Source organism: Raphanus sativus, chromosome 6 (assembly GCF_000801105.2).
Source record: "Raphanus sativus cultivar WK10039 chromosome 6, ASM80110v3, whole genome shotgun sequence".
NCBI lineage: Eukaryota > Viridiplantae > Streptophyta > Magnoliopsida > Brassicales > Brassicaceae > Raphanus > Raphanus sativus.
The window spans coordinates 21,717,407-21,733,682 of record NC_079516.1 but is presented as its reverse complement, the minus strand read 5'-3'; the positions used below and the strand labels follow the sequence as shown (position 1 = coordinate 21,733,682).

Below are 16,276 nucleotides of genomic sequence, written 5' to 3'. Positions count from 1 at the left end.
GTTTCATAAAATTATATATTCTAAAAAAAATTGTTTCAATATATTTTTAATGATTTTTTATTTATTAATTGCAAATTTCCAAAAACTTAATTGTAATTATTAGATTTTTATTTGTTTAAAATTTAATATGTTTTATTTAATAGATATGAAAATTTTAAGATTTGTAACATTTTGAAACGGATGGAGTAGTTTTCTTTTTTTTTGGGTATAAGCTTTGCTTAATAACCAAAAAAAAAATTAATTAGATTTTGGGAGAGAAAGTAGAGAGAGATAGGAAGAGAAAGTAAGAGAAAAGAGGTATTTTTAGTTAGTTAGTGAATTTGTTTTTTTTATGTGTATATTTCATCCAATTTCCCTTAAAAATACGAAAATAATTACTTTATTGTGGGAGGTGTGTAATTATGAATAATGTGCACGTGGAGGCGTGGCTGGGAATTGCCATCATATGTATGGAACCACAAATCAAATGTTTGTAAGGTTTTTACCCGTGACGACAAGTCAGAACACTCTTCACCACCTTCTCCTTTCAGCTTTTTGTCTCTTCTTTATTTCTCTTTTGATAGTAAGAACAAATATGTTTAACTCATTCACTCCTCTAAAGTTCAACCTTTTTTTTTTTTTTTTTTTAAAGATCGAAGTAATGCCACTAGACTATGTACATTTTTTGTAGGCTATATTTGAGTAATTATATTTTTATAAAATATTATTCGATAACGTAAAATATTCTCTTAAAAGAATTATTCGATAACGTAAAACATTATCTTGTATATCAATTATTGGAACCCCACAATTTTTCTCGTGGATTTTAACTAAGTAATAACGGAAGTTCTTAATTTGGATTTATTTGAATTTTGAAGAATAAACACTGTCTTGGCCTTGAAGAAAGATAAAATGAAAGTAACATTCGGAACCAAAAAAAAAAACAAAAAGATATGGTTATTTAATGTGGATAAACCATGAACTCAAGTTACCCAAAAAAAAAAAAAACATGAACTCAAGAAGAATGTTTGCAACCGAAGGTTACTAAACCCAACTAAAGCTCTTTTAGCCTTTTGGGCACGCGGGTTCACACTCAAATTTCAACCCATAGGTGATAGGTGTATAATCACTTTTTCATATTACTTAAATAATTTTTGGTCTAAATGTTACAGAATACTTAAATATAAAATATAGATCTTGTACAGATCAGATATCAGAAGTATTTTAAGGTGTCCGGGTCCGAATCCGTATATTCCGTGATATTAGTATCTGGATCCGCATCCATGCATTCCAGATATCTAAGTTTCAGATATCGTCCTAATATTATATTATCTGCGGGTATCTGGATCCGAATTAGGATTCGTTCAAAAATAAAAAATAATATTTTTAAAAAAACCTTAACTTTTAAATAATATATTAATTAAATATTTATACAAAATTTCTAAAAATATATTTAAATAAGATTATAAAATTAAAAAGTTATATTATAAGACTAATATTATTTATAAATACTAATATATCAACTATAATTATTAATAAAAAAAATTATTTAATATATTTAAAAAAATTCGGATATACGGACTTAAAATCAAGATATCCGGATCCGGATATGACGATCCGAATTCGGACATCCCGAATATCCTATTTTCGAAACGTATTCGGATCGGATCTCGGATCGAATATGTATCCTCAATAATAAGTCCCAGCCTTACTTAAATACATAGAGATATTTAAAAAAATATATAACATTTTGAGTGTGACTGAATGTAATTTAAAGAGTAAACATCTAAAGAGAAGAATTATTTACTTTTCGGTTACTCCAAAAAATTAGTATCAATCAAGTTAACACATGTTTTCACTTATTTACTATTTAGATGGAGAAAAATCAAGACACTTATTTACTCTCATATACATCATTTATTCCAGTTTTTAATCTTTCACATTTTTTTTTCATTTCTAACCTATTTAATTTTCTTCCATCTACTCCAAAATAAGTAATCACACCCTTATATATATATATGCGAAAGTGTACAAATAAATCCATCAAATTATCTGGGAATCTCAAAAGATTTCCTTTAGATTTATTTTTTTAAGTTTCATTAATGATATATTTCTTACTATAAAAAGACATAAAGTCCAACAACAAACCTAAAAGACCTGATTAGACGAAATCTAGAAAAACCACAAGCCCAAAAAGTATAGATGCTTACGGAAACCTCAGCTCCGAGCTTTACCCTCTCATGATGAAGCCACTATGCTCGTGAGCAGACAACTTACGCCAAGAACAGAAGCCGACCTCCGCTGTAAAATGCTATCGCCTAGATGGAGGAGAAACTCACCGGAAGGGCTATCCAGGGACTAGGTAACGCCAGAAAATAGGGCAGAAAATCCAAGAATTTGAGAGCCAAGTAGATCCGGTCAAAATACAATTGTCATAATCAGCCGCCTCTGGTGACCTCTCTCACGGCTCTTTACCACCCTCAAAACGAAGAGCTTACTTCAGATACAAAGTTCATGCTAACATATCCTGGTTCCACCTTGAAAACCACCTCCTCCTCGAGAGCCACCAACCCCCCCCCCCCCCCCCCAATTCACAGATATGCTCCACTTTTTCTCTAAGAAGCGAGCTTGGACCTGATCTCCCCCGAAGACCCTTGAGGAAGAGATGACCTAGCTCCATCTTCAAGAACCAGGAACCGCAAGGAGACGTTGCCATCAATTCGACAGAGCTGAACCACCCACAACTTCGAGTCAGAAACGCCACCAAGTCCTCTCCTAGAGTTGTTAAATCATGGATACAAACTCAGCCGCAGAGGAAAAGAAAGAAAGATGGCCTCTCACATTCTCACGCCGGAGATTAAAGAGGGAATGTTGAGTCTATGGCTTGTGGTTAGGAGAGAAGATTTTTTTGTTTCTAGAATGATTGTCCCATTAATATGCAAAGTCAAATTCGAAAATCTAAGGTATTACAACTCTGCAAAAACATCTTTAAACGTAAATTGAAATATAGAAAATAACTGAGGGATTTATGTATTATTTAAATTGTATTGTGATGAAGATTGTAAGAGCACATTTTTCCAGTGAAGATTAGATTGTACTAAACTGAAGCATATTACACAAGCTGGCGACTAAAGTAATTCAGAAGATAAAAGCCGGCAGACAAACATTCATTCCCAGAATCATAAACCCACAAATGAGAGACAAGTGATAAAACATATATATTAAAAGGCAACAACCCAACATTAAATTAACAAGATGGAGATCATAAGAAACCCATAAACTCTTAAAACAACTTTTGGATGTCAAATACAGCATCAAAACCTTTGTAGAGCCATCGGTTTCGAAGAAACAACAATCATAAATTTTGACTTTTAAGAGAGAAGGTAGAGGGTTTGTTTAGTAAGAGCATCTCTAATAAGAGATTTTCAAAAGTATTTTAGTATTAAGAATTTAATGAAAATAAATAATAAAAGATAATGAAATATCATTTTAAAAAGACATACCATAAAACACTTGTCATCTTCTAGTTAATTCAATTATTATTCAGCATTAAAATTAAATCATATAGTTAAATTATATTAAAATACTATTACATATTTACTACAATTCTATTTTGAGATACTATCCGAGGTTGTTCGAAGTTTCATTTTGGATTTAAACATTAACACAGTAGGACAACTTCTACAGTACTAAATCATAAAATCTAAAAAAGTGGATAAATATATTTTTGTTGTGAACTATTAGCTCAAATGCATCCTTGGTTATAATATGGTTTATGTTTATTATAATTTTATTGGTGTTTTTCGAGAAGAACAAAAATGTGAGAGAGAGAAAGTCATAAAGAGCAAAGGAGAGAGATGTATTCACTTATCAATGTTGTATCATGTACAAGCTATTTATACTAGAAGAAGAAAAGATTAGTCATCTTCTCTTTAACACATACGAAGACATGTGTAATTGATGACAATGATATAAATTGTAATGTCATCACACGTGTTTGCCAGATGGATGATCACCATTATTTAACACTCCCCCTTGATTATCCATCTAGTATTACGTAGTGCCTCGTTAAAAACCTAGTCACGGAAAAACCCAATGGGATAAAAACCATGACAAGAGAAAAAGAGTACACTGATGTAGTCTTCCCCTGAGAGTAATGGACATAGCTTTTTCTTTATAGGTCACACAAACGTCGCATCCCGATATCATTGTCATGTTTTCGGAATGTTGTAGTCGGAAGAGCTTTGGTGAATCAATCGGCTGGATTGTCGCATGACTGTTCATATTCTATGTCTACTTCTTTATTTTTCTCGAGCTCCCGAATGTACGAGAAAAATCTTGGAGGGATGTGCTTTGTTCAATCTCTTTTGATATAACCTTCTTTGAGTTGAGTGAAGTAAGTCGAGTTATCTTCAAAAACTTTCGTCGGCTCTTTTTTGTTAACTACTCCACTTGAATCTTGTATCTGGTGACTCATTGACCTTAACCACACACATATTCGATATGCTTCGAAAAAGCCGAAACCCATGATCATTTCTCGAAACTCCATGTGACCGCGGTTTTCACCAATTGTAAAACCATATTCGTTTTGTGTTTGAATGTATCTGCAAAACCATACCAAACTCGGGTTTTCTAGAACAAATTAACCCAAAATCAATACGTACCTTGGAGAGAACATATTTGTTTCCGACGCCGTTTTAATAGAAAACGAGCTATATCTTGCAAAGACATTAGTGTCTAAAAGTATATTTAATCAAATACAATTCGCAAGATATATTAGCTCACATATGCTTTATTACCATTAGCATCTTCAAAGTACTTATTTATATAAGATCTTATCAGAATCTTTTAAACAATATCTCTTTTAATACATGTTCTTCTGGAACCTTTCTACTTATGTCTTCTTTCAAACATTTTTGGGGATTTTTATCTTTAGAACCAGCTGGTCTCCCCCTCTTTAACTGAACTCTAGGTTCATTGGTTTTGTTTCCATCAGTTTGTTCCCCAAAAACAACCACTCTTGATGGAATATTTTCAGCGGGTATATATATGATTTTGTCACCCTTTTCGTATCTGTGAACGCATCTGGTAACTGGTTTGCCAAATTATGCAAATGCACAATTTTCTAAACTTCCAGCTCTCTTTAATTTGTAGGGGGATTAAGGTGTAACAAAAACTGTGTATACCATGTAATCTCTTTTAGGAATTCCTCTAACTCCTCCCCCTAACGCTGGAATTCATTCTTATTAAAATGGCAATCGGCAAACCGTGCCGTAAACATATCACCAGTTACTGGTTCCAGATATCTCATTTATGGCTTGTTCTAACTCTTTTAGAGTTTTATCATTCCCGAGAATATCATTAATTCTCCAGGGACTATTAAGATGCATCTCAAGTCATTTGTGTCCTGCCAGACATATCAATATTGCATCTACTATAAATTTTCTCCAGTAACCTCGGAACAAGCCGTTTTTCATACCTCAAGATTATCTTTTATTTCATTTTCTGGAGAAATATATACCTTGGACTTTTTGTCCAAGAATCTCTCGTTTTTTCTAACGAGCTTTATATCGAATTGATTGCCTCATTTACTCTTTGGCTAATCAATTCACTCTAACCCCATACATAGAGGTAGATTTATGATCATGATCATCATTTATATAGCGCCTTTTCATTTATTTATTGTCGACAATCTATTTTCTCTTTGGTTCCATCTTTTTACCCGTACTGATATGGTTAATCGAGATCTCTTTATCATCATCGATGATTTATCCAGGTACCTGACTTCACATTAACCCATATCAACGGTCTCTTTAAGAGATTTGTCCTCTATTCATATATTTGCTCCATTTTGAGGACTCTTTGGAACCAAAGTGGTCTATCACGTCTCTAGCGTGTCATAGACTCATATATCGTCCTTTTAGGACACATTTTCTTATTGGAGCCTTTTCAGCTGGAATATGAGATAATTATTTTATCAAAATGTCTGGCAGGCATTTTATAAATGGATTGTACTATATAAATTTCATGATAATCCATTTCTCATATCTCATTCCATCAGCTGCATATATGCTTCCAGCAACCTTGCGAGCATATTTCTGATTATTCCATATAATCTATCCCTTTTGGATTGTATATGACTACATGCACAACTGCATGTTTACACCCGATCATGGGAATCATCTTACTTGAATTTACTTTATCAAGTACTTTTTCGAGTGAACAGAATATTCTCATTGTTCCACTCACTAGGATTCTTTAATTCTCCCCCTCGAGATGATGACACTCCATGTCTAAAATCTCGTACTGAATCCCACTCTAGAACCAATAACATATTCAGATTTCCCATTTGGGATGAATTATGTTTCAAATCCTTTAGAGTGAGATCCTGATTTGGGGCTGTTTAAAGAAATCACATCTATTGAACTTGTTTGATGATTCAATACCCATGATGGTTCCTTTGTTTCTTTAAGACATGCTATATGTGAAAAACCTCTAGTTTTTCAACATTTCACAATAATATCGATAACATTATTGGGGATGGCTGTATATCAGTAAACTTCAGATTTACTACTCATTTATAATTTTTGTTATCCTTCTCTTATGCATGTCTTTTCATCATAAGCTCTTATAGAACCAATAGTAATTTTTTATATATATATATAAAAAAAAAATTATATATATTACTAGATACTATACTTATTTATTTTGAGAGAGGATAGATATTTGTTACCTTTAATAGCCATGTATGATGACCCATTATCTGTCAAGTATATCTATCTCCATCCTGAATCTCAAAATATTGTTTAGAAAAATAATTTTCATGTCACATCGATATTTCCATTTATTTTCTGAATCATCCAGAAAATCTTAAAACATCAAAATGAGTTTTCAATCCATGAAAGATGGTCCGGGTTCATAAGAGATGAAGTCTATTTCACTTCTTTTCTCTTTTCTTATCAATACAGATAGGCTAATATTTTGGCGTACGACAAATACGTACCAAACGTTTCTTTTCTTGCCATATCTGTAGCAAACCTTTTCTGTTTGCCTTTTATCACCCGACCATTTTCATTTACGTGGAAGTTCTTATTATTTCATAGAGACGGTGTATTCTTCCTCGTCCTCTTCCACGACCACAATAGCGGTTTCAACCGCATCTACACCCACGTCCTTTTCTAGGAGGACCAACTTGATGGTTTAGTATCATGATTTTCAACTTTTCAGTTTTCATGGAGGATTTACATCAACTCCAACTATTTAGTGAATCCTTTCTTTCAAGGATTTAATTACTCAAAGATCTTCTAGATCTTTTCTCATGATACACTTCATCTTATAAACCATCATCAAATTGGTGTAAGATATCATGGCTTTTCTTTTCTCATCTGATTAATTTATCGATGATTTCTCAAAGCTTATTTTCTCTCAGGTGTATATTTACACCCAGTGCCCAGATCATATAATTATTTTTCGTAATATCTAGGGCATTAGATTCGAGCTTTGTTAAATTCGACATGATTAATGAATTCATAATAATATAAATATAGACGAGAATTAAATGCATAATTTAAATGCAGAAACTAAAAGCATAAAATAAAGGCAAAAATTAAATTGCGTACATTTAAATTGCAGAAATTTAAATAGCATAAATAAAATTATGGGTCCAGCCCACCATATGATCTAGGAGTCTTAGACTTCCATATTGATCATTTTCAAAGGTTTGAGGCGACATAGTCGGCCATATTAACTTTTTTCTTTTAATCAAGGTCCGAGGAGGCTTAGCCTTCCATTTTTGACCTTTTATTCACGGAGGTAAAACCTACCACGTGTTTCTCTGATCGTGAAGGCCTAGCCTATCTTAACGATCAGTCGGGAAAAGCAACGCCTCTCTTCCCGAAAAATAAACAGAGAAGGCCTAGCCTCTCACTCCGGAATAATAAAAATAATTAAAATAATTAAAATTATTGAAAGACATAAATTTAAAAACTTATCTCGCTTGCTTGGTTTAAGAATGGTCGATATAAGAGAGTTCGTCGTGCTGATAACGTGTTGTGAACTATTAGCTCAAATGCATCCTTGGTTATCATATGGTTTATGTTTATTATAATTTTGTTGGTGTTTTTGGAGAAGAACAAAAACGTGAGAGAGAGAAAGTCATAAAGAACAAAGGAGAGAGATGTATTCACTTATCAATGTTGTATCATGTACAAGCTATTTATACTAGAAGAAGAAAAAGTTAGTCATCTTCTCTTTAACACATACGAAGACATGTGTAATTGATGACAATGATATAAATTGTAATGTCATCACACGTATTTGCCAGATGGATGATCACCATTATTTAACAATTTTCCTATATTCAAGGGATGTAGACTAATCTACAAGATACACATTTCTGCATACAATATTTTATGATATCAGAGCTAAATATCTATCTTAAATAATTGTCTAAATAATGTTTCTTTCTATAATATTACTCTATCAAAATTGTGTTTAAACTTCTTCTTTTTTTTTTTATCAAAAATCATTTTTAATCATCTTGTATAGTACTACTTCTACGTTTAAGTTCATAATCAACCAATATGTCTGAATCACATACATCCTCTTCTAATACAACAGCGCAACATATTACAACTGATGCATTCCCATATTATCTTAATTCATCAGATAATTTGGAGCACTTATTACAACAGTTCTATACGAACCTAAACCAACCAACGACAGTTCTGACTAGGCCTGGGTGTTCGAGTACCTGTTGGCGTTTGGGTCGGGTTTTTTGGATTTTCGGGTTTTCGGGTTTACGCTAATAGGTCCCATAGTAAAATTTCATTAGTACGGGTCGGGTTCGGATAATAACACTTCGGGTTCGGTTAAAAATTATATTGCATCCTAAACCCATAAAATAACCATATATCATTCGGGTTCGGGTTATATTGGTTCGGTTCGGATATAACCAAAGTAAAAAAACAAAAACTTAAAGAAAAACATAAAGAAAAACAACTAAATTAATAAAAATTAATCTATCACACATAAAATTGCTAAGATAACAATAAAATGTTAAATCAAACATGAAAACAAACATTATTTGTAAACAATACACATTATATTATAGAGAGTAGACTTGTTATTCTAATGAACAAATTATAAATTACTTATCTATAACTAATTGTATACTTAAAACATTTTTAATATTGTTAATACTTATTATTATATATCATATTACCACAAATATTAAATTTAATAACTAAAATATTTATATATATATTTCAAAATATTTATATTAACTATTAGTTTTGGATTTTTTGGGTTTTTCGGGTTATCCGCTCGGGTTCGGTTAATAACACTTCGGGTTCGGATTTTTTTATACCACCCTACAAGATCCGTTCGGGTATTTTTACATTTCGGGTCGGATAACGGGTCGGGTTTTTCGGTTCGGATTTCGGGTTCCGGATTTTATGCCCAGGCCTAGTTCTGACCTAACTCGTTGACTTGCTTCTAACTTCATTAACATATGATGAATTGAAATATCTATTGATTCCAAATCTGATAAACTGTAACCATGTTCAATGCTTACAATCTTTGCGAATCATCATCTGTCAACATCAGCTCATCAAATTTCTCCAAACTTGAAAATTATTGCAGACTGGCTTGATATCATCAAAAAGAGCAAAAAAGGTGATGATGATGTGATTAAGCTTGTCTTATGGAACAAACACGAGAATGTTAAGGGTTGGACAAATTTATCGGTGTAGTATCTTGAATTTGTGTTATCAATCTGCTGTTAAAACTAAATTACTAGAAATTAAGCATGGGTGTTAGGGTGTCGACTGGGTTCTGTTCGTTTTCAGTCGGGTTTTTGTTCTTCAGAAGTCACTACAAGAAATATGGGTATTGGTAGCAGTTCGGTGTAGCACGAATTCACGAACTGCTACTAAAAGTGTCAAAATCGGAGTGCAACTCTATCGTAGCATTAAAATCACGCTAGGAAAAAATTTCATTAAGCGGGAAGGTAAAAATCATTATTATAGCTAAAAAATATTTTAGAGCCAAACACTTATTAGCCAAAATTTTGTTTTTCCACCACTGAAACTCTCGACATCTCCCTTCTTTTTTTTTTATCAAACATCATCTCCCTTGTTCTTGGCACCATCACACCGTGAATCTGAACTCTAATCGATCCCAGCTCCAGTGGGTGAAACGCCAATTTCATACCCACCAATTCTGGTTTCTTCAATCTCACATCTCTCCTCTACCAAATTTCATCACGAGAAATTAGACAATTTCGATGCGACGAACTTGATGAAAGAATCGAACGAGTAACCTCTCTGTCTTTTGACGAGTCATCCTCTTATTTTTGATGTCACACTCGCCGTCCCACCACCGCCACCACCACACCACGGTTCAACCTCCTTTTCTCTTTTCTCTCTTTCTATATGTTTGTAGCCCCGCAGTCTGCATCTCCTCTCTGTCTATATGTATGAGACATCTACTTCCTCGTTGGTTTCGAATCTTACCTCATACCAATCTGTCAAATATGATTCTCAGCCAAAAATACTTCTCCTTTATCCTTTCTTCAATGATTAATGTTTGTGTTTGCTTTCATTTTTTTCTTCAGGCATTAAAGCTTGAAAGCTTGAAGATGGTGTGATATCAAGCTGGTTCTAGTGTGAAAGCTGCTGTCCGAAGGATTCTGAATCAGGGTGGTTCATACGCGCCGAGAATAACCTCCCTACCTTCTCAAAATCGTTCCTTTCACTCAACCCTTTACAGACCAAATCCTTAGAGTGCTACTCATGTTCCTTTCAGTCAACTGTAACATCCCGAGTTGTGATATGAAAAAAGGTTTAAGAGAATTGATTTGGCTACCCATATCACTAAAGTTGACTTACCTTTTCCGTCACACCTCCGTTTAGAACTCCAGAGTTAAGCGTGCTTGGGCTGGAGTAGTGGAAGGATGGGTGACCTATCAAGAATTGATTCGCGATACCGTGCGAGTGAGGCCAAAACACGGAGAAAGGTCGGTGGTGATTGCAGTGTCAGTAGACAAGACTCTAGAGCCTTGGAAAAATTAGCGACCACCATCAGATGGGATGGAGCCCACGGGCCGAGAGAGCGGCCGTGGGTGGCCCATTAGCCGTGGGCGGTCGGGGAATTACAAGTGGTATCAGAGCTGGTTAGCCGTCTCAGTTCTGACCTGAGCTGGTTAGCCGTCTCAGTTCTGACCTGAGCTGGTTAGCCGTCTCAGTTCTGACCTGAGCTGGTTAGCCGTCTCAGTTCTGACCTGAGAGGCATCTTGAGACCTGTCGTGGGCCGCAACGAAAACATTGCGTTCTTTGAGAGGAGGTGAATTGTATGTGAAAAGGCTTAATAGAATTGATTTGGCTACCTATATCACCAAAGTTGACTTACCTCACACATCCGTTTAGAACTCCAGAGTTAAGCGTGTTTGGGCTGGAGTAGTGGAAGGATAGGTGACCTATCAGAAAGTGATTCGCGATACCGTGCGAGTGAGACCAAAACACGGAGAAAGGTCGGGTGGTGATTGCAGGGTCAATAGACAAGACTCTAGAGCCTTGGAAAAATTAACGACCGACCGTCAGATGGCATGGGGCCTACGGGCTGAGAGAGCGGCCGTGGGTGACCCATTAGCCATGGACGGTCGGGCGTTTTTTATGTGACAACCTGTCCTGCGGATCCCAGATTTCACAGCGCTACAGCGCACCGACCCTATCCACCGGTAGGTTATTGATGCGCTTGCGTTACTCGAACCCAAGAACTCACCCTTTAACAACTCTCCACAAGACAAGCTATCACCAATTGATCTGCAGGTCTAATCTTTTTATTTTGGTCTAAAAATTCCAAAACTTAAATCCTAAATATTCAATACCCTAAACCCTAACTTCAAACATAAACCATGCATATTCAACTCAAAACTCTAAATCTTTTTCAATTATACTTTTAACTTAAAATTTTATTTAATGTAATAATACTTTTTTTTTTACTTGTGTGTTTATTAGAGTATAAATTCCAAACCCTATTCCCTAAACTCTAAATACTCTACTTCAAACCCCAAGTACTAGACCATAAATTATAAGACTAAACTTCAATTAATTATAAATTCTGAAACATAAATTTTAAAAAAATGTATAAACTTAAAATCTTAAACTATAAACACAAAACTTCAATCTAAACTCTAAACTTTAAATGTAAACTCTAAATCTTCTTCTCTTTTAGGTTTAACTTAAATTTTAAAAGTACATTAAATTTATAAACTACAACAAAATTATAACCTAGATTTATATAAAATTATATTTTTTAAAAGAGTATTTAAAAGAAAAAATAAAGAGGAAACATAGTGTGTTTAAAAATAAAATAAAGAGGAAACAACTTTGACCAATAGGAAAAAAGGTGAAGATAACTAAAATAATGTTGTAGTCTCTACCTCCGTCGACACTGCCACAAAAATAAAGAGGACACATAGTGTGTTTACATACCTGTAAGCTTATGTCAACGCATCCAATCTGCCCTCACGAGATTCTGGTGGGATGCATCTCCAGATGAAAAGAAAATGTGTTGGGTGTCTTGGGACAAACTGACAGCACCTAAAGCCTTGAGTGGACTCGGAATCAGGGATACCCAAGCTTTCAACAAGGCCTTATTCGCGAAACAGGCATGTAGGATAGTGACTAAACCAGAGTGCCTACTAAGGGTACTACGAGGAAAATCAGTAAGGCGGCATTTCTAAATGAGGAAGCTCCTAAGGCTGCCTCGCACGGTTGGAGAGGGATTTTAGTGGGTAGAGATTTGCTGCTGAGTAATCTGAGTAAAGTTATAGGTGATGGAAAAGGCACACGACTATGGAAGGACCCATGGCTTAGCTCCGTAAAACCGATGAGACCTATGGGTCCGATGCAAGAGAAACATCAGGATCTGGTGGTGGCGGACTTACTATGCAGAGAGAACCGAGAATGGAATATAACGAAAATAAACAGCATCTTACCGGAGTCTCTGCCAGCTATCCTATGTATCAAACCAAGTATCACAGGCGCGACTGACTCTTATGCCTGGCTAGAGTCAAAAACCGGTGTATACACAGCCAAGTCCGGTTACTTTGTGGCAGTGTCGACGGAGGTAGAGACTACAACATCCGACTTAAATCTCTACAAGGCAATATGGAAATGCAAAGTATCTCCAAAGACCCAAATCTTCTTGTGGAAATTTTCAAAAGGAGCTCTTGCTTTAGGGAAAAATCTGGTGAAAAGGGACCTTACTTCCAACGTTAGTTGCAAACATTGCGGTGAACTGGAAACCGCGGATCATGTTTTTATACACTGCAGTTTTACCAGATGGGTCTGAGACTCTAACATGTGGACCACAGACTTTAATCCATCCGCTTGTGCCTCCTTCAGTGAAGCCTTCTTATCGACAACCAAACTGATAAACTTACCACCTTTCGGTGTGACAGAGAACCTCTTCCCTTGGATAATCTAGGGAATCTGGATATCAAGTAATCTTCTTGTCTTCGAAAACAAAGTAACTACGCCTGCAGAACTCATCTCAAGGTTAATCAGAAATGCTCAAGAATGGACCATGGCGCAAGCAACTACTTCACAGCAACAACCGACATCACTTCGTAGTTTGACTACTCATTTGCCACCATTTACCTTTACTTGTTTTACTGATGCAGTGTGGCAAGCTACAACCCAAAGAGCAGGATGTGGATGGATTTTCTACACACAACAGGGAGAAAGACTAGACCAGGGAACTTCCATGTTTGAGCATACTTCGACACCAAAAATGGCGGAAGGACTGGCCATCAGATCGGCTCTCTTACACGCCCTGGAAGCTGGCTACACAAGAATCTGTATCAAATCAGATTGTCAAGTACTTGTTGCTACTATCAGCTCGAAGAACCACCCACAGATCTCTACGGAATCACCCGGGACATCGAGCATCTATCCCTTTCTTTTGAATTCATTGTCTTTTCTTTTGTACCGAGAAACTTGAACTCCCTAGCTGATTTTGTTGCAAAATCAGTGTTGTATTGAACTCCAACCAACTATTTCTAGTTGGGCTAAGTTTCTTCTTAATAGTATGATTGTGTTCCAAAAAAAGAAAACTAAAATATCAATCTCCACCGTTGATAGATCTCAATCTAACGGATATAATAATTTTTTTATTATCCCTTTCTTCTCCTTGTTTCTCTCACGATGTTTCCAATTTTCTTCGCATATCTCAAAGTAAATTATCAATCTTCTCACAATCCTCTCCAGTTTCTTACATCTCTTCATCTCTCATATTTGGCCGTCCTCTGCCTCTCTCTCTTTTTTCTTTTTTTTAGATCTCTCCTAACCTCACTCATACACAGGATTCATCTCACAGACATCTCTCTATCTCACTCTCCTAATCTCTCTATCTCACATACGACACATCTCCAACCATCTTCTCTGTCTCTGGTCAAGCTCTGCGTTGGCTTCACCTCCACACCACCACCACAGGTCAACTCACTCCACCTTCCTCTTATCTGCTCTCTTCTTCTCGTCATCTTATATATTTATGATTTACGTTTTTTTTAAAGATTTATTAAGGAGCAAGGGAAGGAGAAGCAGTGGTGCGACATAGCGGCATCTCCGGTCAAGCGTGATGCGGCCGTGGTGCAAGCCGGTGGTGGTGGGGGTGGTCGTGCGGTGGAGATGCGAGCATCATGGTCGGCGGAGACTGAAGAAGAATGTAGTTTGGTGGCTGTATTAGGTTTAGTTAGGATTAATTAGTTAACCACTTCATAATTGTAAACCAATTTGTATTGTAAACCATTTTGAAATTGTAAATCAATGTAATTGTAAACCAACTAAACAAAAATTCAATTTATAAAAATACCAATTTATTATTTTTATCAACTAATTGGATATTCTGGATAATTTATAATGTATATATATTATAACATGTATTATTATTAAACAATGTTACGAAATGACTAAAACGCCATACAAAACTACATAATACCACGGAAATTGTATCATAACATATGTTATTATAGCAGAAAATAAACACTATAATATCACTACTTTTTATATAGAAAATACGCAAAAATAGTCTATTATAGCTGCAATTGTCAGAGCGTTTATAAGAACCTACCAAAATGATATGGTAGCATTTTTACGGTGCTACTAATACCAATATATCTTGTAGCGAGTAGGAAATTTAACCCGTTTGGATATGCTTCAGGTTCAGTTAATTTTTTTTTAGGTTCTCGTTCGATCCGAATATAATAACACATTGTAAATCTAGTTGAACCTGTTTTAACTTTGGGCTCGGTTCTACGTCAGCATTTGGTTTTGATAGCATATGTTATTATAGCAGAAAATAAACACTATAATATCACTACTTTTTATATATAAAATACGCAAGAATAGTCTATTATAGCTGCAATTGTCAGAGCGTTTATAAGAACCTACCAAAATGATATGGTAGCATTTTTACGGTGCTACTAATACCAATATATCTTGTAGCGAGTAAGAAATTTAACCCCGTTTGGATATGCTTCAGGTTCAGTTAAATTTTTGTTAGGTTTTTTTTCTGGTTCGATTCGAATATAATAACACATTGTAAATCTAGTTGAACCCGTTTTAACTTTGGGCTCGGTTCTACATCAGCATTTGGTTACCAAATACATGTCTGTAATTCAAAAGTACACACTTTATTTCACAAATTTGGCAAATTGAAACAGTTTTCACTAACACTGGAATGATTTAAAATAGTATTTAAGAGAAGAAAAACGAAAACAAGTAAAACCATCAACTAACAACTTTATAAAAGTAAAAACGTTATTTATTTTGAAGTCAGCATTGTTTAACTTGAGAAGCAAACCTATTTATAATTGAACTTCAAATCTCTATAATATTATTTGAGAAGTTAGTTTCCTATGTATTGATCTCACATTAATTATAAGAGTGGTCAATTACATACATAACGTTTGTAAATTAAAAAATATTACTCATATATGTCATTATTAAAAGTTTTTGTTATATATCTTTTTTTCTTAATTATTTTTAAAAATTTAATTTCGTTTTAAATATTTTATCACAAACCGTATCTACCTTATTAAAATAGAAGTACCTTTTAGTTTTGTTTGGTAACATGAATTGTAGAATTAAAAATTAAAATGTTGTTTGGATACAAATATAACATCTATCTTGGCTTATAGAATTAAACTTTTACTATAGGAATTAGGCTATATTTGCTATTATGAACCATTTTGATAACTTTATTTATTGAGCCATTGTAATTATTGGTTGTT

At 34.6% G+C, this 16,276-nt stretch overlaps 1 long non-coding RNA gene across 3 annotated transcripts; it reads left to right on the top strand.

Moving 5' to 3' along the window:
- Nucleotides 1-10,018: 10,018 nt before the first annotated feature.
- LOC108805910 (uncharacterized) lies at nt 10,019-14,866 on the top strand. 3 transcript variants are annotated; one of them, XR_008935968.1, is made up of 3 exons: nt 10,024-10,378; nt 10,595-12,387; nt 13,111-14,866. It is a non-coding gene; the product is annotated as an uncharacterized LOC108805910 (long non-coding RNA). The 3 variants fall into 3 exon arrangements; XR_001942468.2 differs by having other exon boundaries at nt 10,025-10,378; nt 10,595-10,821; nt 13,667-14,866; XR_008935967.1 differs by having other exon boundaries at nt 10,019-10,378; nt 10,595-14,866.
- Nucleotides 14,867-16,276: the final 1,410 nt, after the last annotated feature.